Source organism: Neovison vison, chromosome 3, assembly GCF_020171115.1.
Source record: "Neovison vison isolate M4711 chromosome 3, ASM_NN_V1, whole genome shotgun sequence".
Classification (NCBI taxonomy): Eukaryota; Metazoa; Chordata; class Mammalia; order Carnivora; family Mustelidae; genus Neogale; species Neogale vison.
In genome coordinates this window covers 104247173-104272099 of record NC_058093.1, presented here as the reverse complement: position 1 = coordinate 104272099, position 24927 = coordinate 104247173, and the positions used below count along the sequence as shown (strand labels likewise).

The 24927-nt window shown below is 36.9% G+C and overlaps 1 protein-coding gene across 3 annotated transcripts in view; it reads right to left on the bottom strand.

Moving 5' to 3' along the window:
* PTPN4 (protein tyrosine phosphatase non-receptor type 4) overlaps positions 1-24927 on the bottom strand; it is a 209411-nt gene that overhangs the window by 116965 nt on the left and 67519 nt on the right. The gene's annotated exons all lie outside the window — the stretch shown is intronic.

Genomic DNA, 24927 nt, shown 5'->3' with positions numbered 1-24927 from the left:
TGAATAAATTAAATAAATAAAATAAGATGCCATTAAGGAAAACCTTTGATTGAAATGGCTTCTGCTTTCAGGCTATTATCAGGGTATTTTTGTAATTGTATATTATTGCCACATTAACTCACGCATATATCTTCATCATTTGTCTTATTGTTTTTATTCTTCCATTTAAATTGTGACTGGAAAGTGATGCATTCCTGGTATTAACTGTCTTTGTAGGCTGTTAACAAGATGGTCATAGCAATTTCAAAATTCATAACAATACATGAAAATATACAAAAAAAAACAACCTTCTTTGTAAGGTTATCTTACAAAGAACTTTCCTTCATGTCTTACTGGCCAGACTGGGTCAAAAAGCTACTTGCAAAATTCACTAGTGGCAGAAAACATGTGCTTCAAACAGTGCTTCACAATGGCGACTGTCATTCGAATAACATGTAAGAATTTTTCATATGGACACAATTTACCTCTCCCATCCCTCTCTCATTCTCATTAATTTAGTCCAGGATGACTATCACCACTGCTATTAAACATAGGACTAGAAGGCCTAGCCTCAGCAATCAGACAACAAGAAGAAAGAAAAGGCATCCACTTTGTCAAAGAAGAAGTCAAACTCTCATTCTTTGCAGATGATATGATACTTTATGTGGAAAACCCAAAACACTCCACCCCAAAACTGCTAGAACTCATACAGAAATTCAGTAAAGTGTCAGGATAGAAAATTAATGCCCAGAAATCAGCTGCATTTCTATACACCAACAAGACAGAAGAAAGAAATTAAGGAGTCGATCCCATTTACAAAGGCACCCAAAGCCGTAAGATATCTAAGACTGAATCTAATCAAAGAGGCAAAGAATCTCTACTCAGAAACCTATAGAATTCTGATGAAAGAAATTGAAGAAGACACAAAAAAATGGAAAAACATGCCATGCTCATTGATTGGAAGAACAAATGTTGTTAAAACATCTATGCTACCTAGAGCAATCTATATATTTAATGCAATCCCTATCAAAATACCATCAACGTTTTTCACAGAAACAGAACAAATAATCCTAAAATTTGTATGGAATTAGAAAGACACAGAATAGCTAGAGGAATATTGAAAAAGAAAAGCAAAACTGGTGGCATCACAATTCCGGACTTCAAGCTTTATTACAAAGCTGTCATCATCAAGATAGTATGGTATTGGCACAAAAACAGACACATAGATCAATGGAACAGAATAGAGAAACCAAAAATGGACCCTCAACTCTATGGTCAAATAATCTTTGACAAAGCAGGAAAGAATGTCCCATGGTAAAAAAAGACAGTCTCTTCAACAAATGGTGTTGGGAAACTTGGACAGCCACATGCAGAAGAATGAAACTGGATCATTTCCTTACACTACACACAAAAAAAGACTCAAAATGGATGAGAGACCTCAATGTGAGACAGGAATCCATCAAAGTCCTCGAGAACAGAGGCAGCCACCTCTTTGATCTCAGACACAGCAACTTCTTAGAAACACTGCCAAAGGCAAGGGAAGCAAGGGTAAAAATGAACTACTGGGACTTCATCAAGATAAAAAGCTTTTGCAGAGCAAAGGAAACAGTCAACAAAACCAAAAGATAACTGACAGAATGGGAGGAGATACTTGCAAATGACATATCAGATAAAGGACTAGTATCCAAAATCTGTAAAGAAATCAAACTCCACAACACCCAAAGAACAAACAGTCCATTCAAGAAATGGGCAGAAGACATGAACAGACATTTCTCCAAAGAAGACGTCCAAATGGCCAATAGACACATGGAAAAGTGCTTAGTATCACTCAGCGTCAGGGAAATACAAATCAAAACCACAATGAGATACCACCTCACTCCAGTCAGAATGGCTAAAATTAACAAGTCAGGAAACTACAGGTGTTGGCAAGGATGCAGAGTAAGGAGAACCCTCTACACTGTTAGTGGGAATGCAAGCTGGTACAGCCACTCTGGAAAACAGTATGGAGGTTCCTCAAAAAGTTGAAAATAGAGCTACCTTATGACCCAGCAATTGCAGTACTGGGTATTTGCCCCAGATACAAATATAGTGAAAAGAAGGGCCATATGCAGGGCACCTGGGTGGCTCAGTGGGTTGAAGCCTCTGCTTTTGGCTCAGGTCATGATCCAAGGGTCCTGGGATAGAGCCTCACATAGGGCTCTGGGCTCAGCGGGGAGCCTGCCTTCCTCTCTCTCTCTGCCTGCCTCTCTGCCTACTTGTGATTTCTGTCTGTCAAATAAATAAAATCTTTAATTAAAAAAAAAAGAAGAAGAAGAAGAAGGGCCATATGCACCCCAATGTCTATAGCAGCAATGTCCACAATAGCCAAACATGGAAAGAGCCTAGATGTCCACCAACTGACACATGGATAAATGAGAGGCCACACACACACACACACACACACACACAGTGGAATATTATGCAGCCATCAAAAAAGAAACCTCACTATTTGCAACACTGTGGATGGAACTAGAGGGTATTATGCTAAGTGAAATAAGTCAATCAGAGAAGGACAATTATCATATGATCTTATTGATACATGGAATCTGAGAAACAAGGCAGAGGATCATAGGGGAAGAGAGGAAAAAATGAAACAAGATGTACCCAGAGAGTGAGGCAAACCATGAGAGACACTCAATCTCAGGAAACAAACTGAGGGATGCTGGCATGGAGGAGTATATAGGAGGGAGGGGTGGCTGAGTGATGGACACTGGGCAGGGTATATGCTATCGTGAGCACTGTAAATTGTGTAAGACTGATGACTCACACACCTATACCCCCTGAAACAAATAATAAATTATATTAATAAAAAGAAAAAAAGAGAAAAAATCCAGGATGGAAATCAAGCATTAGTCTTTTAAAAAGCTATTAAGAGGGGGCGCCTGGGTGGCTCAGTGGGTTAAGCCTGTGCCTTCAGCTCAGGTCATGATCTCAGGGTCTTGGGATCAGCCCAGCCTGGAGCTCTCTGCTCAGCAGGGAGCCTGCTTCTCCCCCTCCCCTGCCCCCCCGCCTGCCTCTCTGCCTACTTGTGATCTCTGTCTGTCAAATAAATAAGTAAAAGTCTTTAAAAAAAGAAAAGCCACTAAGGGGAGTCTAATGTACTCTTTTACAGACAAGATGGAGTAGACGTATTCCTCCCTATACCTTCAGCTAAGTGGAACAAAGAAACAAAAAACAGATTAAAAATAAGAAAACTCTGTAAGGTGAAAAGATAGTGGCAGCTGGGCAAGGGAACTCCTTTTTTCTTTTCCATTTCTTTTCATTGAGGTAAAATGCGCATTAATCTAAAACCAAACATTTTGTACAAATTAGTGGCATTTAATATACTGACAATATTGTGTGATCATCACTTCTATCTAGTTCCAAAACATTTTCATCATGCCAAAAAAAGTACTGTAAACATTAAACAGTATCCCTCCCCATCTCCTGGCAACCACTCATGTGCTTCCTGGCTTTATGGATTTATCTATTATGGACATTTCATATAAATGGAACCAAACATATATAACCTTTTGTGTCTAGCTTTTTTCACTTAGCATACTGTTTTCAAGGTTTATCCATGTTGTATCATGTATCCACCCTTAATTTCCTTTTTGTAATGGTTAAGTAATATTCTAGTATATGGATATATCAGAATTTTTCAGTTGATGGCATCTCGGTTGTTTCCACTTTTGGGTACTTTGAATCATGCTACCAAGAACACTGCTTTCAATTCTTTTGGGTAGGTACAAAGTGGAACTGCTGGAGCATATGGAAATTATGTTTAACTTTTTGAGGTACTAAAAACTCCTGACTGCAGCAGCTTTAGCAATTTATATTCCCACCAGCAATGTGTGAAATTCCAGTTTCTCTAAATCCTTGCCAACATTTGTTATTTTCTATTCTTTTGATTAAAGCCATCCCAGTAGGTATGAAGTAGTATACCTCAATGTGGTCTTGATTTCCATTTCCATAAAAACTAATGATATTGAGGATTTTTTTTCATGTGCTTATTGGTCATTTGTACATCTCTGGGAAAATATCTAATCAAGTTCTTTGCCTATTTTATTGGGGGAGGGGGCGGTGCAGAGGGAAAGAGAGACTGTTAAGCAGGCTCCATGCCCACCATGGAGCCCAATGTGGAGGTCTCATCTCACAACCCTGAGATCATGACCTGAACTAAAATCAAGAGTCAGACACTTAACTGACTGAGCCACCCAGGTACCTTTCTGCTCATTTTAAAAACTGGGTTGATGATCATTTTGTTGTTCAGTTCTAAAAGTTCTTTTTATATTCTGGATGCAAATATTTTCTCCCATTTGTAGGTATCTTGATCATATACCTGGATACACAAAAGTTTTAAATTTTTGTGAAGCCAATTTTATTTCTTTTGAGGTCATATTTATGAATTAACTTCCAAATCCAAGGTCATGAAAAATTACCTATGTATTTGCTTCTGAAACTGTTACGGTTTTTGCTCTTAACATGTAGTTCTTTCACCTTTTAAAGCTCATTTTCATATATGATAGGTATATACCTAGACAGAGGTGCAACTTCATTCTTTTGATGTGGGTATCTACTAATCCAAGCACCATTTGTTGAAGAAACTACTCTTTCCTTACTGAATACATCTTGGTAACTTTGTCAAAAACCTGCTGGCCACAAATATATGGATTTATTTCCAAATGTATGAATTATTTTTTTCTGAGTCATCAGTTTCGCTTTCATCTCCCATACATCATAGATTTGGTTCTAGAGATTTCTACAACCCAGAAATGTCAATAGGAACTAGTAAAAACAGGCCAAAAAAAAAAAAAAAAGAGTCTGCTCTCATGGGTTGCTTGGGTGGCTCAATCAGTTAAGCATCCAACTCTTAATCTGAGGGTTTTGAGTTCAAGTCCCATAACGGGCTCCATGCTGGACACGGAACCTATAAAACAAACCAACCAACAAACCTGTTTTGCCTAGACAAATGACCAGGAAAACAAGGGTTTCTTTTCTTTTCTTAAGATTTTATTTATTTATTTGAGAGAGAGAGGGAGAGAAGAGAGATCACACACACCCACATGGCAGGGAGGAAAAAGGAAGAGGGATTTACTCTCAAGCAGACTCTGCAATGCAAGGCTGAATTCAACAACCGAGACCATGACCTGAGCTGAAACCAAGAGTCAGATGTTTAACCAACTGAGCCACCCAGGTACTGACCCTACTCCTGCCAAACCCAATGGAAAAACTGAGCCCATCTCCAGTAGTGTCATGGAAATCAAGTAGAAAGCCTAGAGTTCCACATGCCTCCTGGTACTAGCTGGGGGACAGTGGGAAGCCTGGTTTACTTTCTGCCAACAAAAGGCAAGCTACAAGACATAGTTACTCCTTAGTGGTAGTATCAGCAGAAACTGAGTATACTGTTGAACTTTCACTTCATCTTCATGGTAACAGGCCGTGTTTGGCTTTCCTCACTAGTGGAGACATCAGAACATAAGAGGGAAGCCTAGACTTCCACTAACACCACCGTTATGCTAGAGCACATGGCATCTATCAAACAGAAAAAAAGAGAGCTACTTGGGAGAGGAGATAACTATGAAAAGGAATGGTTAAATCTTGCAGTAATAGACACCCATGTTGGATTTCATGTAAAACTAACCAAAATTAAAAGAGCAAAAGATTTTAAGACTCAATTACAGTGTGTATTATATGCATGGCCTTCAGTCAAGTCTCTGGACAACATATACACAAAGCAGAACAAAATAATAATACAAAGGTTCTGGAAACCAAATTATCATTACAACCACAATCAACAAAAGAAGGCCAGGGGTTGTATGCTACAAAGGGGACTCCCTGCAAAAATAAGACTGAATATGATCCAGAGTCTCACAAAACATTGCCCCAAAATGTCTAGAATATGACCTAAGATCATTTATATACAAAGAACCCGGGAAATCTCAACCAGAGTGAGAAAAAGCAATCAAAAGATGCTAACACTGAAGCAGCCATCCTAAGAACATTTCAATGAGTCACTAATGAATGCTGTTTTAAAAAAAGAAAAAAATTAATCAGAATATTTCTGCGAATAAATATAAAGGAACCAAAAGGAGGGGCGCCTAGGTGGCTCAGTCGGTTAAATGTCTGCCTTTGGTTTACGTCATGATCTCAGGGTCCTGGGATCGAGCCCCATATTAGGCTCCCTGCTCAGCAGAGAGCCTACTTCTCCACCCCTTTCCCCCACCCTGCTTATGTGCTCACTCTATCTAAAAAAAAAAAATATATATATATATATATATATATATGTAAAATCTTAAAGAAAAAAGAACCAAAAGGAAATTATGTAACTGAAAAATATAGTATAGGAATAAAAACTAACTTGATGTGCTCAACAGCATGAATATGAGAAGAAAACAATCAATGAATTTCAAGACAGATGAATAGAAATTACCCAATCTAAATAAGAAAAAGAAATTAGACTGAAAAAAAAAAAAAGAAAATAACCAGACCTTCAGAGACACTGAAAGAGATAATGAAAAAAGATATAACAGTCTTGGGGTGCCTATGTGGCTCAGTGGGTTAAAGCCTCTGCCTTCAGCTCAGGTCATGATCCCACGGTCATGGGATCAGGCTCCTCTATAGGGAGCCTGCTTCCTCCCCTCTCTCTGCCTGCCTCTCTGCCTACTTGTGGTCTCTGTCAAATAAATAAATAAAACCTTTAAAAAAAAAAAAAAGATATAACAGTCTTGTCCCTAGAGTTCCTAGATAATAAAATATTTAAGGAAATATTAGATAAAATTGTCACAAATTTGCCAAGAAGTAAAAGCGCAAATTCAAGAATCCAACTGAATCCCAAAGAAAATGAATCCAAACAAATATACTGCAACACATCATGAACAAACTACTAAAAACAAAACAAAAAAAAGAGGTGCCTAGGTGGCTCAGTCAGATGGACATCCATCTCTTGGTTTCTGCTCTGGTTATTAACTTGGGGTCATGGGATCGAGCCCTGCCTGGGGTTCTGTGCTCAGTGGAGTCTGTCTATCCCTCTCCCTTTGCTTCTCCCCCAACTTGTGTGTGCGCGCGCTCTCTCTCTCAAATAAATATATAACATCTTAAAAAATAAAAAAAACAGAAAAAGGAAAAAATCTTGAAAGCAACTAGAAAAAGAATTAGACATTTACCTATAGGGACTGACAATTCGAATTAGAATAGATAGAAGGAAGTTGTACATAATATTTTCCAGGTGCTAAAAGAACTATCAACACAGAATTCTCTATTAAGAGAAAATATGATATAGGAATGACAGGTAAATAATGACATTCTCAGAAAAAGAGAAATTCAAGAGAATTTATCACTAACAGACCATCACTAAAGGAATAGCTAAAAAAAGTTCTCCAAGCCAGAAAGGAAACAATAACATGGAGAAACTTAGAAAAACAAAAAAGAAAGAGCAAGAGTGGGAAAAACTAGGAAAAATATAAAGGCCTATGCTTCTCTGTAGGATTAAATTATATTTGATGATTAAAAGCAAACATTTTAACTTTTATCTCACATGCTGCCCAATGTAGGTAAGAGAAAAATATTAAGACAATTATAAAAGCAGGAGGGAGGTAAAGGTCCCTAAAGGCAGGTAAGAATTTCTTACTTCACTTAAGGCAGTAAAATATTGTTACCAACATATAGTTGACTCTTGAACAACACAGAGATTAGGGGTGCCAACTTCTACACCCTGCCCCACAGTTGAAAACCTGCATATAACTCTTAATTCCCCCAAATCTTAACTAAATAGCTTCCTGGGGACTAGCCTTACTGATAACAAAAATGGTCAATTAACACATATTTTATATGTTATATGATTATATACTGTATTCTTACAATAAAGTAAGCTGAGAAAAAAATATTAAGTTGTTAAGAAAATCATTTTTTAAAAATACATGTATGGTCCTGTACTGTATTTATCTAAAAAATTCTGCATACAAATTGACCCATGCAGGGGTGCCTGGGTGGTTCAGCCAGTTAAGTGTCTGCCTTTGACTCAGGCCCCGCATCAGGCTCTCTGCTCAGCGGGGAGCCTGCTTCCTCCTCTCTCCGCCTGCCTCTCTGCCTACTTGTGATCTTTGTCTGTCAAATAAATAAATAAAATCTTAAAAAAAAAAAAAATTGACCCATGCAGTTCAAACCCATGTTGTTCAATGTCAACTACACTACTGTAGTTTGTATATATAAAACCATAAGAGCAACCACCAAAAAAAGCTATGCAAAAATATACTCTCAGAAACACTCAAGTAAAAGTGAGATTCTAAAAAATGTTCACATAATCTATTAGAAAGGGAAGAAAAAAACATTAAAAAATTTGACAGACAGAAAGTAATAAAATAGCATACCTAAGCTCTAACATGTAAGTAACTACATGAAAGTACATGGTCTAAACAGATGAATGTAAAGGCAGAGATTACCATGTAGGAAAAAAACATGATCTAACTACCTACTATTTAAAAAAAATTAAAACTTCAAAGAGAATATATGTAAATAGAAAGCAAAGGGATAGGAAAAGATACATCATGCAAACATTAATTTTAAAAAGTACACTTAAGAGCAAATAATTTTACTAGAAAAAAAGACATTAAAATATTTATGCACAAAAGAACATAGTTGGAAATGAAATAAAAAGAGTGGAAAGAAAATTAGGAAATAGAAAAAGCACAAATTGGCTATGTCAAATATTTAGCAGTTGCTAGCATTATTAAATAGAAAATTAGCAAGAATACAGAAGAATTCAACAATACATCAACTAACAAGATCCAACTGACATGTATAGGACACTATCTGGTCAACAATCAGAATGCTCATTCTTTTCAATTGTCTACGGAACATTCATAGGACAGGCCATATCCTGGGTCAATAAATAAACCTTACCAAACTGAAAACTAAAATCAGTCCTCTATAATCTCAGTGAAATCAATAAAAACAGTAAACAGTAACAGAAAGTTAAGAAAAAATTAAAAAGTAAACTCCTGGAAATTAAAGAAAACATTTTTTAATACTCCAGAGGATAAAGAGGACTCAGGGAAATAGGAAAGTACAATAACCTGGAAAAAAGAAAATGATGTGTCAAAATTTGACTAAAGTGTGCTGAAAAGAGAATTTATGATCTAAATGTTTACATTAGAAAAGGTCTCAAGTCAATAATAGCCTTAACTCCCTCCTAAAGAAAACTAAAAAAAGAGCAGAATAAAAGAAGAAAGGGAGTAAAATACAAGTTAAAAGCAGAAATCTATGGAGGGGCACCTGGGTGGTTCAGTCAATTAAGTGTCTGCCTTTGGCTCAGTCATAATTCCTAGGGGTCCTGTGATTGAGCCCCTAGTCAGTCTCCCTGTTCAGTGGAGAGTCTGCATATCCCCCTCCCTGTCACCCCCCTACCTCGCTTGTGCATGCTCTCTCTCCCCCGCCAATAAATAAATAAAATCTTAAAAAAGAGAGAGAGAGAGAAATCTATGGAAATCTGGTTCTTGAAAAGATCAATAAAATTGAGAAAATTCTAGCAAGAGTGGTAAAGGAAAAATAAGAATACGAGAATCACCAAGTACAGAATTAAAAGTAAGGATGTCACTACACACTCCAAAAACATTTACAAGGTAAGTAAATAGAAGAAACATATCTATACACATACATCTGACAATTCGGATGAAATAAACTAAAGCCTCAAAAAGCAAAAACTACTGGGACACCTGGGTGGCTCAGTTGGTTAAGCAGCTGCCTTCGGCTCAGGTCATGATCCCAGCGTCCTGGGATCGAGTCCCACATCGGGCTCCTTGCTCGGCAGGGAGCCTGCTTCTCCCTCTGCCTCTGCCTGCCTCTCTGTCTGCCTGTGCTCGCTCTCTCTCCCTCTCTGATAAATAAATAAAGAAAATCTTAAAAAAGCAAAAACTACTAAACCGCAGGCAGACATTTAACCGACTGAGCCACGCAGGTGCCCTGCATAATTATGTTTTAATGAAAGTATACCTAAACAAAACAAGACAAAACAAAACTCTTAAAACAAACAAACAAACAAACAAACAAAAACACCTCCCCAAAACTGAAGTCTCCTGGGCCTAATGATTTCACTGGAGAATTCTAAGAAACATTTAAATAAGAATTAAGAACAATTCCACTTGGAGTGCCTGGGTGGCTCAGTGGGTTGAGTGTCCCACTCTTGATTTCAGCTCAGGTCATGGTCTCAGGGTCGTGGGACTGAGCCCCACATCTGGCTCCACATTCAGTGTAGAGTCCGCTTGTCTTTCTCCCTCCCCCTGCCTGCGCACACTCTCCTCTCTCAAATAAATAAGTAAAATCGTTTTTTAAAAATTATATTAAAAAAGGAAGAATTCTACTCAACCTACCACCAGAGAATCAACTTGCTCTATGAAACCAGTATAAGCAGACATCAAAACCAAAGTACAAAAAAAGAAAACTATAAAAAAAAGAAAACTATAACCAAATATTTCTCATAAACATAAATGCAAAATTCCTCAACAAAATATTAATAGAAAGAATTGAGCAATCCTTAAAGGATTATACAAAATGACTAAGTGAGGTTTTCCAGAGATGCAAGGCTGGTTCAGTGTTCAAAATCAACTAGGTAAAGATGCCCTGAAAGCAGTTCCACTGACCTAGTCCCCAGCAAAACAACTACTGCTACGGAAAATAACTAAAACAAAACAAAACAAAACAAAAACAAACACACACACACACAAAACAAACCAACCAAACAAACAAACAAAACCCACACACAAACCTCAACAATTTAACGTCTTAAAGGAATTGTGGTAAGAGCGTAAAACAAATGAAATAGCATTTATTCAAAAAAATGTACTGTACTAAATCTTGGTAAGAATAGGGAGTCTTTGGCACTTGAGCCATGATCCACTTTCTCTCTCTTCCTTCCAGGCCAATACTATGTAAGTTCCATTTCAGTGTGGCCAAGAAGATGGAAATCCCTCTATGTTTAGATACTAGATTCTAGATCCAGTCAAGGGATACAGAATCTCCACAGAAGTGGCAGGCCACCAGCATTTTTTATACATCTCGACTCTGTGTTACACATTTTAAAATGGAAGGTGGTGTGGCCAAAAGTTGGAGGCCTCAACACAGCCCTCACCTGTAGAGTGGAAACTATACTCAAACACAGAGAGCAAAAAATACCGAAGCCATGTCTTTGCCCAGGATCAGAAGAAAGAGTAAGTAAACAGCTGATGGAGAACCTTGACATGTACCAAAATCCCCAGTAGGCAGACAGTGACTGCCAAAGAAGGCAATAAAAATGTATTTGGTAATTGAATAAATGACAAAATGGCCTACAGAAAAAAAATTAAGTTTATATAGCTTTTAAGTCCCTTTGCAAGCATTCCTGGTTCTTCAGTTTCTCTGACTTCATAAGAGGACCAGTTGAACAACAAGGCATTTGAGAAAATCTCTACAGGATAGTAGTGCATCTGCACAGAAGCTAACTTACTATAAACAGTTCCCTTAAAGATGAAGAAATTGCTCCTAACAGAATTTATCTAGGTTTATCACTAGAACTTTAAGTCAATAACAACTGCCAGGCAAAACTGAGATTCCTGTTGGCAGGCCACGCACAAAGACAAATGTGTTAGACAAGTTTGTAAGAAAACACCAAGCTGCAGCACTACAAAACCTACGGCAGAGAAAAATCCTGTGGAGGGTAGGTAGTAAAATGGAAATAATAAATAGGTCACGTCCTTATTTGGGCAATTAATATGTAGCCTTGGGTAAATTCTGTTTCTACCTAGGCCAACTCTAACCTATGGGAATAGTCTAATTCATCTGTGTATTGAGGGAGGAAAGGCCAAATTTAGGCTTCCTGCTTCAACCATAGTAAGTATAACTGATCTATCACCCACCCACCCACCCACATACGAGTGTATGTGTATCTTCACGGCAGAAAAAGAAAGGATTCCACACTTTAAAATATCTGAAAACAACAAAATTTGATGATTTCTGAGGCCCCTTGTTTCTAAAGATGTTCTCCTGAAGGTGAAAAAGAGGAATATTTTCACATAAGAAAAACAACTGCATACGAGGCTAGCAGGTTGGAACACTGAAGGGCTGCAGGAAAGTTATTTCCATAATGTTTAGGTTAAAGGCATATTGCTCTTAGAGGATGGACTTTGGTTATATCCCTGGATGAAGTATACACAATGGGAAAGGATTTTCATTAGGAGTCTAAAGTGAGGAGAGATTCTTAACAAACAACATCAACTTTAAGAGATAACAAATACAACAATGTTGACAAGAAATGGAGATAACTTACTGAATTTAAAATTAAAATTTAGTAGGGCCTTAAGGTTTCTTGTTTTTTCTTTTAAGATTTTATTTATCTATTTCGAGAGAGAAAGAGACAGAGAGAGAGCATGCACACAAGCAGGTGGAGCAGCAGACAGAGGGAGAAGCAGTCTCCCTGCTGAGCAAGGAACCCAATGTGGGACTCAATCCCGGGACCCTGGGATTATGACCTGAGCTGAAGGCAGACGCTTAATCAAATGAGCCACCCAGGCATCTCAAGAACTTCTTTTTTTGGCCTGGAATGAATTTATAAAACAAGAGGAAGGAAACAAATATTACGGTACTCCAAATGTAAACTATACCTTCTACAGTTAAAAAACTGCTTTCTTTTCCTATACAGAAGTCAGAGAAAAGGTTCTGCATAAAGAGAAAGAACCTCAAGATGTAAGAATTATGGCTAGCAGAGTGAGTAATAATTAACAATAGAGATAGTGAACACTTGATGTGTCAGACACTATTGTAAGTGAACATGTACTGATTCATTTATCATGACAACTCTATGAGGTAGGTCCTGTTAAGACTCTTTAAAGATAAAGAAACTGAGACACAGAAAATAAACACAGATTTCTAAAGATCACACAAGTAGTAGCAAAACATACATTCTACCCAAATTATCCAGCCCAAGAGCTATGCTTATAGCCACCATAAAAATACTGTTTTATGGAATTATTTTGCCATTATCAACAATGGAAGACTATTTATACTTTTCCTTTCTGAAAGGAAAATTTTTAAAGCTGAAAATATACAATTGCTTTGTATAACCCATTTAAAAATACCAACTTTCCTTTCCAGCAATATGGCAGAGTAGATAATCTAAGAACTCTTTACAACAAAATCCCTAGAGATGCTGGATAAAATGAAATAAACATTCCTTTAATTGTATAGCTGGGCTGAAAAGAAGCCTACAGCATAAAGAAAGGAGGAAATAGAACACTTAAAAGCTGTGCTAGGACTGCCATGGAAAGGCTTGTTAAAGAATGAGGAGGGGGCACCTGGGTGGCTCAGTGAGTTAAGCCTCTGCCTCCGGCTCAGGTCATGATCTCAGGGTCCTGGGATCGAGCCCCATGTCGGGCTCTCTGCTCAGCGGGGAGCCTGCTTCCCCCTCTCTCTGTGCCTGCCTCTCTGCCTACCTGTGATCTCTCTATGTCAAATAAATCTTAAAAAAAAAAAAAAGAATGAGGAGTCATGGCGCCTGGATGGCCCAGCTGGTTGAGCACCTGCCTCTTCAGTTCTGCTTGGGTTGTGATTTTGGGGTCGTAGGATTGAGTCCCATGTCGGGCTCCTTGCTCAGCAGTGACGGAGATTCACTCCCCCTCCCTCTACCCTTCCCCATTCATACACACGTGCACATTCTTTCTGGAAAGTAAGTATTTTTAAAAAAAGAATAAGCAATTTAAGTTTATCACACACAGGTGAAACAATGAGTAGGCCATGGGCTCAAACAGGGTTAAGATACAGGACTAAGACTTTCCCACTGAAACTCCAAACTTGGACGGTGGCATTATTAATGAAAGACACACTAAGGGAGAAAAAAATCCTCCCACCAGCCCAGGATGAAATTAAAGAAGTGTTTCTGCCTCTACCTGGGATCCCCCTGAAGAGGAAACATCTACCCTGAAAATTCACAAACACAAGGCTGCCCTCACATGGGTCTAAAGTTTGAGTTTATATCATTTATTGCTTGTGGATTCCCAAAGGTGAATAATTATGATAGAATACTAGTCCTGGGTGAAAATAAAACATCCCTTAAGGAACATATCCTTAACCCAGAATATAGACGATTCCCAGAGATAATGCTTATCAGAAGACAAGGTCAGAATCCAAAATTATAAAACACTAATGGAATGAAGAGCAGAAGTCAGAAAAGCTGAATTACATTTCTTTTAAAATTTCAAAAAGAAGAACTATAAAAACTATAAACTTAATGAGTAAAATCATTAAAAATATAAAAGGATTTTCTCTTTCTAATACAAAGACTTATTATAAAGCTAAAATAATTAAGACAGTGTTGATTGGCAAAAACAGATGAAGAGATCCATTGTGTAGGGGAAAGAGGCCAGAAAACAGACCCACACAAACTTTATTTTCAACAGACTATACTAAAGGGCACTGGGAAAAGGAAGTTCTTTTCAATAGGATGCCAGTGAACCAACCAGACTTTCATATGGAAAGAATAAAATTTAACACAAATCAACACTTCACCATACTCCCAAATTACTTATACATGGTTTGAAAAAATTAAGGAGACACAGGCCTCTAACAAGACTGAATAATAACAGCAATAAATTAACAAGAACAAAAATGCAAAATAGAACCACATGGAGCACAAGGACCTAAAACAATGAAAGGAAATCAGTAAGCTGTTTAAAATCTCACACCTAAAGGGCACATAAAGCATTATGACATCTGTGAAGTTCTAACCTTCAAAGAATACACAATCTTCATTTACCTAAACCATTCCAAAGAACAGAAAAACAGGAAATGTTACCCAATTACTCTCATGATTCTACTTCAAAAGGGAATAAAACAGTAAAATAACATATAAAGGCAAATCACATTAATGAATAGAGATGCAAAAATCTCAAATAAAATACTAGCAAACTGAATTTGGCATCACAATATAAAAAGATTCAAAGATTCGGGGGTGGGTTTAGTACCACAAAAACTAAACACATAATTAATCATGTAACATTAACAGAATGAAGGAGAAAAAGCATACAAATACCTCCTTACTCAAAGGGGGAGAAAATAAAATGAAACCACATAAACAAAGTTTGCTGTAACAAAACACAAAGAAGGGCATTTGATAAAAGGGGATAATTCAAAAAGAAAATACACCATTAGTAAATATTAACTCACCCAACCTAGGAGCACCTAGATGTATAAAGCAAATACTAACAGACAAAAAGGGAGAAAATGACAATAACACAGTAATAGTAGGAACTTTACTATCCCCACTTACATGGAAAAGACTGATCAACCAGACAGAAAATCAATAAGGAAAGAGTGGCCTTAAACAACACATTAGACCAGATTAACTGAGTAGATATATAGAGCACTTTGACACACGTTCTTTTCAAGTGCACATGGAACATTCTCTACGATAAATAGTATGTTGGCCCACAAAACAAGTCTCAATAAATTCAAGAAGACTAAAATCATATCAAGCATCTTTTCTAGCCACAACAGTATAAAACTAGAAATCAATTACAAGAAGAAAACAAGAAAAAATACAAATACGTGTAGACTAAACAACACACTACTAAACAAACCGTGGGTGAACAAAGAAACAAAAAAATACCTTGAGACAAATGAAAATGGAAACACAACCTTCAAAAATCCATGGGATGTCGCAAAACCATTTCTAAGAGGAAAGTTGACAGTGATAAAGGCCTACCTAAAGAAAGAAAAAAAGTCCCAGATACACAATTTAATCTTACTCCTAAATGAACCAGAAAAAGAAGAACAAACAAAGCTCAAGGTTAGCAGAAGGAAGGAAATAGTAAAGATCAGAGCAGAAATAAATCTCCTGGGTGGCTCAGTCATTCAGAGTCTGCCTTCCACTCAGGTCATAATCCCAGCATCCTGGCATCAAGTCTGGCATTGGGCTACCTGCTCAGCGGAAAGTCTGCTTCTCCCTCTCCCTCTGCCCCTACCCCCACTTGTGCACATTCTCTCGCTCTTTCTTTCTCAAATAAATAAAATCTTAAAGAAAGAAATGAAACAGACTTCAAAAAAAAAAAAAAAAACAGAAAAGACCAATGAAACTAATAGGTTCTTTAAAAAATAATAATAAATCTCTAACAGGAACCATGCAAAAAAGGGGGGGGGCAAATAAAATCAGAAATGATGACATTACAATTGACCCTGCAGAAATACAAAGGATGGTAACAGACTACTACAAACAAGTATATGCCAACAAATTGTAAAACCTAGAAGAAATGGATAAATTCCTAAAAACAATGACTTACAAAGACAGAATCACAAAGAAATAAAAGATCTGAATAGACTAACTGCAAGTATTGAAATTAAATCTGTAATTTAAAAACTCCTAAAACCCTAACGCCCAGGACCAGAGGGTTTCACAGGTGAATTCTACCAAACGTTGAAAACTCAGTACTGAGCCTTCTCAAATTATTAAAAAAATAAATAAATAAATGAAGAGGAAGGAATGCTTCCAAAATCATTTTATGGAGCCAGATTTCCTAATATCAAAATGAGACAAAGACAAAACAACAAAACAAACATGCCGGTAATCCTTGATGAACACAGATACAAAAATCCTCAACAGCAGATATTCAACAATATACTGAAAGGATTATAACCAGGACAAAGTGGGATTTATTACAGGGAAACAAGAATAATTCAACATCTGTAAATCAATCTAAGTGATACACCACATCAACAAAGGATGAAAATCATATGGGCATCTTAGTAGATGCAGACAAAGCACTTGACAAAATTCAACATCTACTTATGATAAAAAGTCTCAACATTAAGTGAGCATAGAAGAAACATACATAATAAAGACTACATATGAAAATGTACCATGATGAACGTCGTACTCGATGCTGAAAAGCTGAAAGCTCCTCCTCTAAGATGAAGACAAGGATAACCACTCTGATCTGTTACTCTAATCTGTTACTGAGATATTAAAAAAAAAAAAAAAAAGGTAGAAACAACAATCCAAAACAAAGTGAAATCAGGAAGCCTAGCTATTCAAAAATGCTAAAGTCAATTTCTAGCCCTTATGTTTCTAGCTTCTACTTTCACCGAAGGATACATATGGGAATCAAAAGTGATATACCAGGGTCCATTCAGGTTGGAAATACAAGAGACCCACAAACTTTATATTGGTAAAAGTAAACAACAACAACAAAAATCATACCATGTAGAATGGCACAGAAAAATATAAGAAATTTAAAAGTAAAAGTATAACTTGCCTACCTGGTCAGAATTCATGCTACAATGTGGTCTGAGAACCCCAAGTGAAAAATACAAGAGATCCTGGGATGATGGTGCCCTCAACTCACTGGCAAAGGCACATAAAAGTCTTCTCTGGAAAAAAGCAATTTTCAACCAGGACTCAAACAGAGACTGGCAGGCAGATAAGACATAAAATACATGACCTAACTGTATGTTGTCTCCAAGAAATTCCAAATATAAACATTTGGTACGTTGAAAGTAAATGATGGAAAAGATATTCAATGTAAACATTAATCAAAAGAAAAGATGAGTGAATGTATTACTATCAGATAAAATAAACTGAAATGAGAAAATAAAACTTACCAGAGACAAAGCAGACATTTTAGAATGAAAAGAGTAAATCCACTACCAGGACACAAAAGTCCTAAATGTGTCTGCAACTAAAACAATCTTGAAAGAGAAAAACAAATGTTGAAATATATTTCTCAATTTCAAAACTTATTATGAAACTAGGGAATTAAAACAATGTTGTGTTCATATAAGAGGAGATACTGAAGAAAGAATATAAAATTGAGAGTCCAGAAAAATAACTCTTTTTTTTTTTTAAAAAGATTTTATTTATTTGTCAGAGAGAGAGGGAGAGAGAGTACAGGCAGACAGAGAGGCAGGCAGAGGCAGAGGGAGAAGCAGGCTCCCTGCCGAGCAAGGAGCCCGATGTGGGACTCAATCCCAGGACGCTGAGATCATGACCTGAGCCGAAGGCCCTGCTTAACCAACTGAACCACCCAGGCGTCCCCAGAAAAATAACTCTTATATTCACCACAGATTGGTTTGTTAACAAGGGTGTCAAGAGAACTCAAATGGGAATGATTTTGTCCATTCAAAAAATGGTGTTGGGACCATGCTCTTACACTGCACATAAAAATAAACTCAAAATGGATTAAAGAGGAATGCTTGGGTGGCTTAGTAGGCTAAGTGTGTCTGCCTTTGACTCAGATCATGATCCCAGGGCCTGGAGCCTGCTTCTCCCTCTCACTGTGCCCCACTACTCCCTGCTCCTGCTTACTCTGTCTCAAATAAAAAGAAATAAAATCTTTTAAAAAAATGGATTAAAGATCTAAATGTGTGACCTGAAACCATAAAAATCCTAAGAGAGAGGATAGGCAGTAATTTCTCTGATATCAGCCGTAGTAACATTTTTCTAGATATGTTTTCTGGGACAAGGAAAATAAAAGTTAAAATAAACTATTAGGACTACATCAAAATAAAAAGCTTCTGCACAGCAAAGGAAACAACCAACAAAACTAAAAGGCAACCTACTGAATGGGAGGCTGTATTTGCAATGACGTATCCGATGAAGGCTTAGTATCCAAAGTATTTTTAAAAAATGATACAACTCAAGAGCCAAAATAATCCAATTAAAATATGAGCAAAAGATGTGAATAGGCATTTCTCAAAGAAGGCATACAGATGGCCAACAATATATGAAAAGACTGTCAACATCACTCATTACCATTTGAATGCAAATCATGGCTAAAATTAAAAAACTCTTGCTCGCTCTCTCTCAAAAAAAGAAAAAAGGATATACACAACCCTGTATTTATTGCACCATTATTTACATAGTCAAATTATGGAAGCAGTCCAAGTGTCCACTGATAAATGAATGGATAAAGAAGAGGTGATAAACACACACACATATTATTCGGCCAGAAAAAGGAATTAAATCTTGTCATGTGCAACAACATGAGTGGAGCCAGAGTGTATAATACTAAGTGAAATAAGTTAGTCAGGAAAACAGAAATATTGTATTATTTCACTCATATGCAGATTTTAAGAAACAAAACAAATGAGCAAGGGGGAAAGAAAGAGAAGGAGAGAGAGACCAATCAAGACGCCTGGGTGTGGCTCAGTTGGTTGGACGACTGCCTTCGGCTCGGGTCATGATCCCGGAGTCCCCGGATCGAGTCCCGCATCGGACTCCCAGCTCCACGGGGAGTCTGCTTCTCTCTCTGACCTTCTCCTCGCTCATGTTCTCTCTCACTGTCTCTCTCTCAAATAAATAAATAAAATCTTTAAAAAAAAAAAAAAAGAAGCAGACTCTTAACTACAGAGAACAAACTGATGGTTACCAGAAGGGAGGCAGGTGGGAGGTGAAACAGGTGATGGAGATTAAGAGTACATTTACTGTGATGAGCATCGGGTAATGTACAGAACTGGTGAATCACGATGCTGTAACCCTGACACTAATATAACACTGTACATTAACTAGACTGAAATTAAAATTAAAAACTTAATTTTAAAAATGGTGTTGGGACAACTGGATATCTACAGGCTAAAGAATGAAACTGGATCCCCACCACTCACCATATAAAAAGTGAACTCCAAATGGACCACCAGCACAAAATTAATAGTTACCACCATAAAACCCTTTGAAGAAAACAGGACTAAATCTTTGTGACCATGGCCAAGGAAATGGTATTTCAGATAGGACACCAAAAGCATATGACAAAAGAAAAAAATAAACTGTAATTCATTAAAGATAAAAAAAAGTTTTTGTGTTTCAAAAAAGGATACCGTTAAGAAAATGAAAAGACAACCTATGGCATGCAAGAAAATATTTGTTAATTACTTATCTGATGAGTGACATGAATCCAGAAGATATGAAGAATTCTTAAAACTCATTATAAAAAGGCAAATAATTATAAAATGAGCATGGAATTTGAATAGACATTTCTACAAAGAAGAAATACAAAAGGCCAGTAATCTCATGAAAAGATTAAAAGTTAAAAGACAGGAAATCGTTAAGAAAGCAAATACCAATCATACCTATCAAAGAAACCTGGTAGAAATTCTTACATCAAATAAAACAGATTTTTAAAAACACTGCTAAGCATCAAGAAAATCGTTACACTACATAATGATGAAAGGTGCAATTTGCCAAAACAATATACCAATTCTTAACTTTTACGCACCAGTGTAATTCCAAAAATACAATGTAAGCCACAATTTTAAAAAATTACCTCATACCTACTAAGATGGCTACGATTTTTTTAAAGTGGAAAATAGGGCGCCTGGGTGGCTCAGTGGGTTAAAGCCTCTGCTTTCGGCTCAGGTCATGATCCCAGGGTCCTGGGATTGAGCCCTATATCGGGTTCTCTGCTCAGCAGGGAGCCTGCTTCCCCTCTCTCTCTCTCTCTCTCTCTCTGCCTGCCTCTCTGACTACTTGTGATCTCTGTCTGTCAAATAAAAAAATAAAATCTTTAAAAAAAAAAAAGAAGTGGAAAATAACAAGTGTTGGCAAATATATGGAGAAATTGGAGCTCTTAAACAATGCTGGTTGGAATGTGAAATGGTGTAGCCATTATGGAAAATATTTTTGTAGTTCCTTAAAAGCTAAAAGCATGATCCAGCATTTACACTCCTGGGTATATACCCCATGGAATTGAAAACAGGGACTTATTTAGATACTTGTATGTTACTATTCATTGCAACATTATTCACAAGAGGTGGAATGTAAAAACAACCCAAGTGTCCATCAACAGTTGAACAGACAGACAAAATGTGATATATCTATACAACGGTTTCAAGAACAAGAAGGAATAAAGTTCTGATACATACTACATGGAATCTCAAAACATTATGCTAAATGATACAAGCCATATATAAAAGAACAAATATTGTATGATTTCACTTAGATATCCAGAATACACAAATCCACAGATTTGGTGTCAGGGGAAAATGGGACATTACTATTTAATGGTTACACAGTTTCTGTTTGGAGTGATGAAAAAGTTTTAGAAACAGTGGTAATGGCTGCAAAACAGTGTGATGTAATCAATGCAAATGAACTGTACCCTCAGAAATGGTTAAAGTGGTAAATTTTATGTTATATATATTACAATATTCAAAATTTAATATTGCAATATACCAAAAACCACTGAATTGTACAATGACAAGGATGAACCATACACTTAAAAAATGAAGTATATCTCAGTAAAGCTGTTTAAGCATACAAGAACAAAGTTGACAGATCCTACAAAGAGGAACTGACAAATAGTTCCTACGCAGGAGATTTTAGCAAAAGTCAACAAAATTGGGGCACCTGGGTAGCTCAGGTGGTTAAGCTGCTGCCTTCGGTTCAGGTCATCACCCCAGGGTCCTGGGATCGAGTCCCTGCTCAGCAGGAAGCCTGGTTCTCCCTCTCCCTCTGCCTGCCTCTCTACTTCTGCTCTCTCTCTCTCTCTTTCTGCATCAAATAAATAAATAAAATCTTAAAAAAAAAAAAAAGTCAACAAAACTACTGGCAAACCGCAGAGTGAGATTAAAAACTGGAAACACAAGTGGTCAATAATTAAATGGGAAACACCACCACCAACTTTCAGTATTTCATTTCTAGGTATGATGTATGCCTTAGGTATCTGTAAATATCTTTTAGCAGTTTATGGAAATTCTTTCCTCTTTCTAGTGTACTACGTTTTTGTTTTTTAATATGCTGGGTAATTGATCATATGGATTTTTTCCTTTATACTTTATATTCTCAAAATTAACCTAACTTGGTATAAACACGTAACAGTATTTTTGTACATGCATATATAGTTTTAATTTGTTAATAACTGGTGTGGAAACTTTGCAAACTTTGCTCAGATTAGTCTATAATATACCTTTATGATCTGACTAGCTGTTAATATGGAAGTTATGCTGCTTTGCAAAATGAATTGTAAACTGCTACTTTTTCTTCACTGGAAGAGTGAGATTGGTGTTATTTTTTTAAATGCTGAAAAATTAATTAGTAGAAGGTAAAACTGCAATACTACAACACAAGCATCAAAATGGCTAAAATGTAAAAATACCAAGTGTTGTGATGTAATGAGCACTGGGTGTTCTATAAGACTGATGAATCACTGAACTCTACCTTTGAGAAGCTTATAATACACTACATGTTAATTAATTGAATTCAAATGTAAAAAAATCGTAAAAAATAAAAATATCAAATGTTGGTGAGGATGCAGAACACATGTAACTCTCGTAAACTACTGGCGGAAGTGTACATGCAAAACCGTTTCGCAATATCTGACCCAGCCTTTCTACTCTTAGATATCTGCCCAACAGAAGTATGTATGTATATATATATGAATATATATATATGAATATATATGAATATACATATATGTGTAAGAAATGCATAGAGCTGCAGTATTCATAGTAGCCCCACAGCGCAAACAAATCAAGGGTCCACAAACAATGGATTGGATAAATTCTGGTATACTCGTGCAATGATATCTCACTATTGTTTTATGGCAAACACACCAAAATATTTTTTAAATAGTATTAATATCTCATGCTTCTGTGGGTTGACGGGCCCAGCTTTGGTTCTTACTTGTGGTTCCAGTCAGATGGCAGCTAATAAATTCATCTGAAGTTTGAAAGTACCATCATGTACAAGATGGCTCACTCACATGGTTGGCAACTGTAACCAACTGCTGGCTAAAATATCACCTGGGGCTGTTAACGAGAAAGCCTATATATATGGCCTCTCCATACCGTACAGACTTCGCACAGCACGACAGCTGGATTCTGAGACTGTTCCAAGAGTGTAAGTTCTAAGAGACCCAGCTAGAATGTGGAAGGCTTCATGTCACAGAGTCTTCTTTACTGCCATGGACAAAACGAATCACAAAGACCAAACAAAATTCAGGAGTGAGGAATTCTGCAACAGTGTGAATACTAAGAGGTATAGTTCATTGAGGGGCCATTTTTGGAAACTGGCTACCAGAAATGGAGTATTATACAGAAGGGGGGGTAATATTTAGGCAGAACTATATATGAAATTGTGGACACCAACACACAAAAACAGCAATTTCAAATGATTTATTCTAATAACAGTAAAAAACAGACAAAACTAATCTATGTCAGTATGGTGACTGCTCTGGGCTAGTAGTGAAAAGTAACAAGAAGGAAGTACAAAGGATGCTTCTAACATATTGGTAATATTCTATATCTCGATTCAATGGTGGTTTCACAGAAGATTTAACTTCATAATTCTTGTCAATCTTACCTTTAGGATTTCTTTTAAGTAGACTCCATGCTCAATATGGGGCTTGAACTCATGACCCCAAGATCAAGAGCTGCATGCACTACTGATTGAGCCAGGTAGGCGCCCCTAAGATTTGACTTTTATTTTATGTATGTTATACTTCAAATAAAAAGTTCATTCTGCTCTTCGTGACTACCAAAACCCTCAATGAAACACGATTCATAATCATTTAGACTGGGAAAATTTTCTGTTTTACCAAGGAAAATTAGCAAGTAAGTGGCCCAATGGGGACTCTAATGTATTTTCTTTATTCTTTTAGAGTTTTATTTATCTGTCAGAGAGAGAAAGAGCGCGCGCGCACCAGCAGAGAGAACAGCAGGCAGAGGGAGAAGGCGGCTCCCCGCTGAGCAAAGAGCCTGATGCAGAACTCGATCCTGGGACCCTGGGATCACGACCTGAGCTGAAGGAAGATATTTAACTGACTGAGCTACCCAGGTGTCCCATCTAATGTATTTCTTGCTGATGCACACAAAACTTGGAAATAGTAGAAACCCCCCAATCCAAAATTAGTCCCTAAAACATCCTACTTTCCTTCTTTGCCTTCCTTTAAAGGTGAACTAAAATAGATTTTTTCACAGGGAAATGAGAGCACTGGTCTGTCTTAATGTAGTCATTCTCATTTACCCAATGTTATTAATACGCAAATGCACAATGTAAACTATCAACTGAAGAAGAAATGTTTGTGTATAGGAGTGTGCTAAGGGGCAAAACAAAATCTCTTGACTCCTAACTTTCAAAAGTAAGAACACCCAATTGGTAGAAACTGCAACTAAAAGAAGATTCTTTCAACAAATAAATGTATTAATCAAAAAATCTTCATTTAACACTAATTTTGGAGCACAGTTTCTCAACCAACTTTGGCACTTAGGACATTTCATGTCAGATAATTCTGGGAGCAGAAGGCTATCCTGTGTATTACAGAATGTTTAGCTGCATTCCTGGTTTCTTCTACCCACCAGATGCCAGTAGCTCCTACCAACTGTGACAACCAGAATGTTTTGACATTGCCAAATGTCCCTTGGGGCCGGGAGAGCAGGTACAAAATCAGTCCCATTTGAGAATTATCACTACAGATGTACACGGGCTCAAAACTCTTGCTAAAGACAACAGCTGTAAAACTATACATTAGTTTCACATTTTTTAGAAAAATACTGAACAGAAAACCTACTCTATGAGTGAGAACATTAAATATAATATAGCTGTGAACATGGATTTTCATTATGTTCCATTTAGTACATGTAATGAATAAACAGGAAAATGTGCTCTATAAGTAATGGCTAATTGCAGAATATTAATAAGGCCAAGGCAGTCTTCAATCCCTCCCAACTGTGTTTTTCTGTAAGGACAAAAACTACAAACTGGATTCCAAATTATCTTGTGTACTCTTGTAAAATATAGATTTCTGAGCCCCAAAACAGACCTATGAAATTGAGATTTGGAGATAGCAATGTGAACTTCTAATAAGCCTTCCTTAAGAGCCCACGATTAAATTCCTATACATACAAAATTATAAGAAAAACAGCACCAGGGAGTACTTATCTCCAATCTTTCGTGACCACAACTTTTAACATATCTGTAAT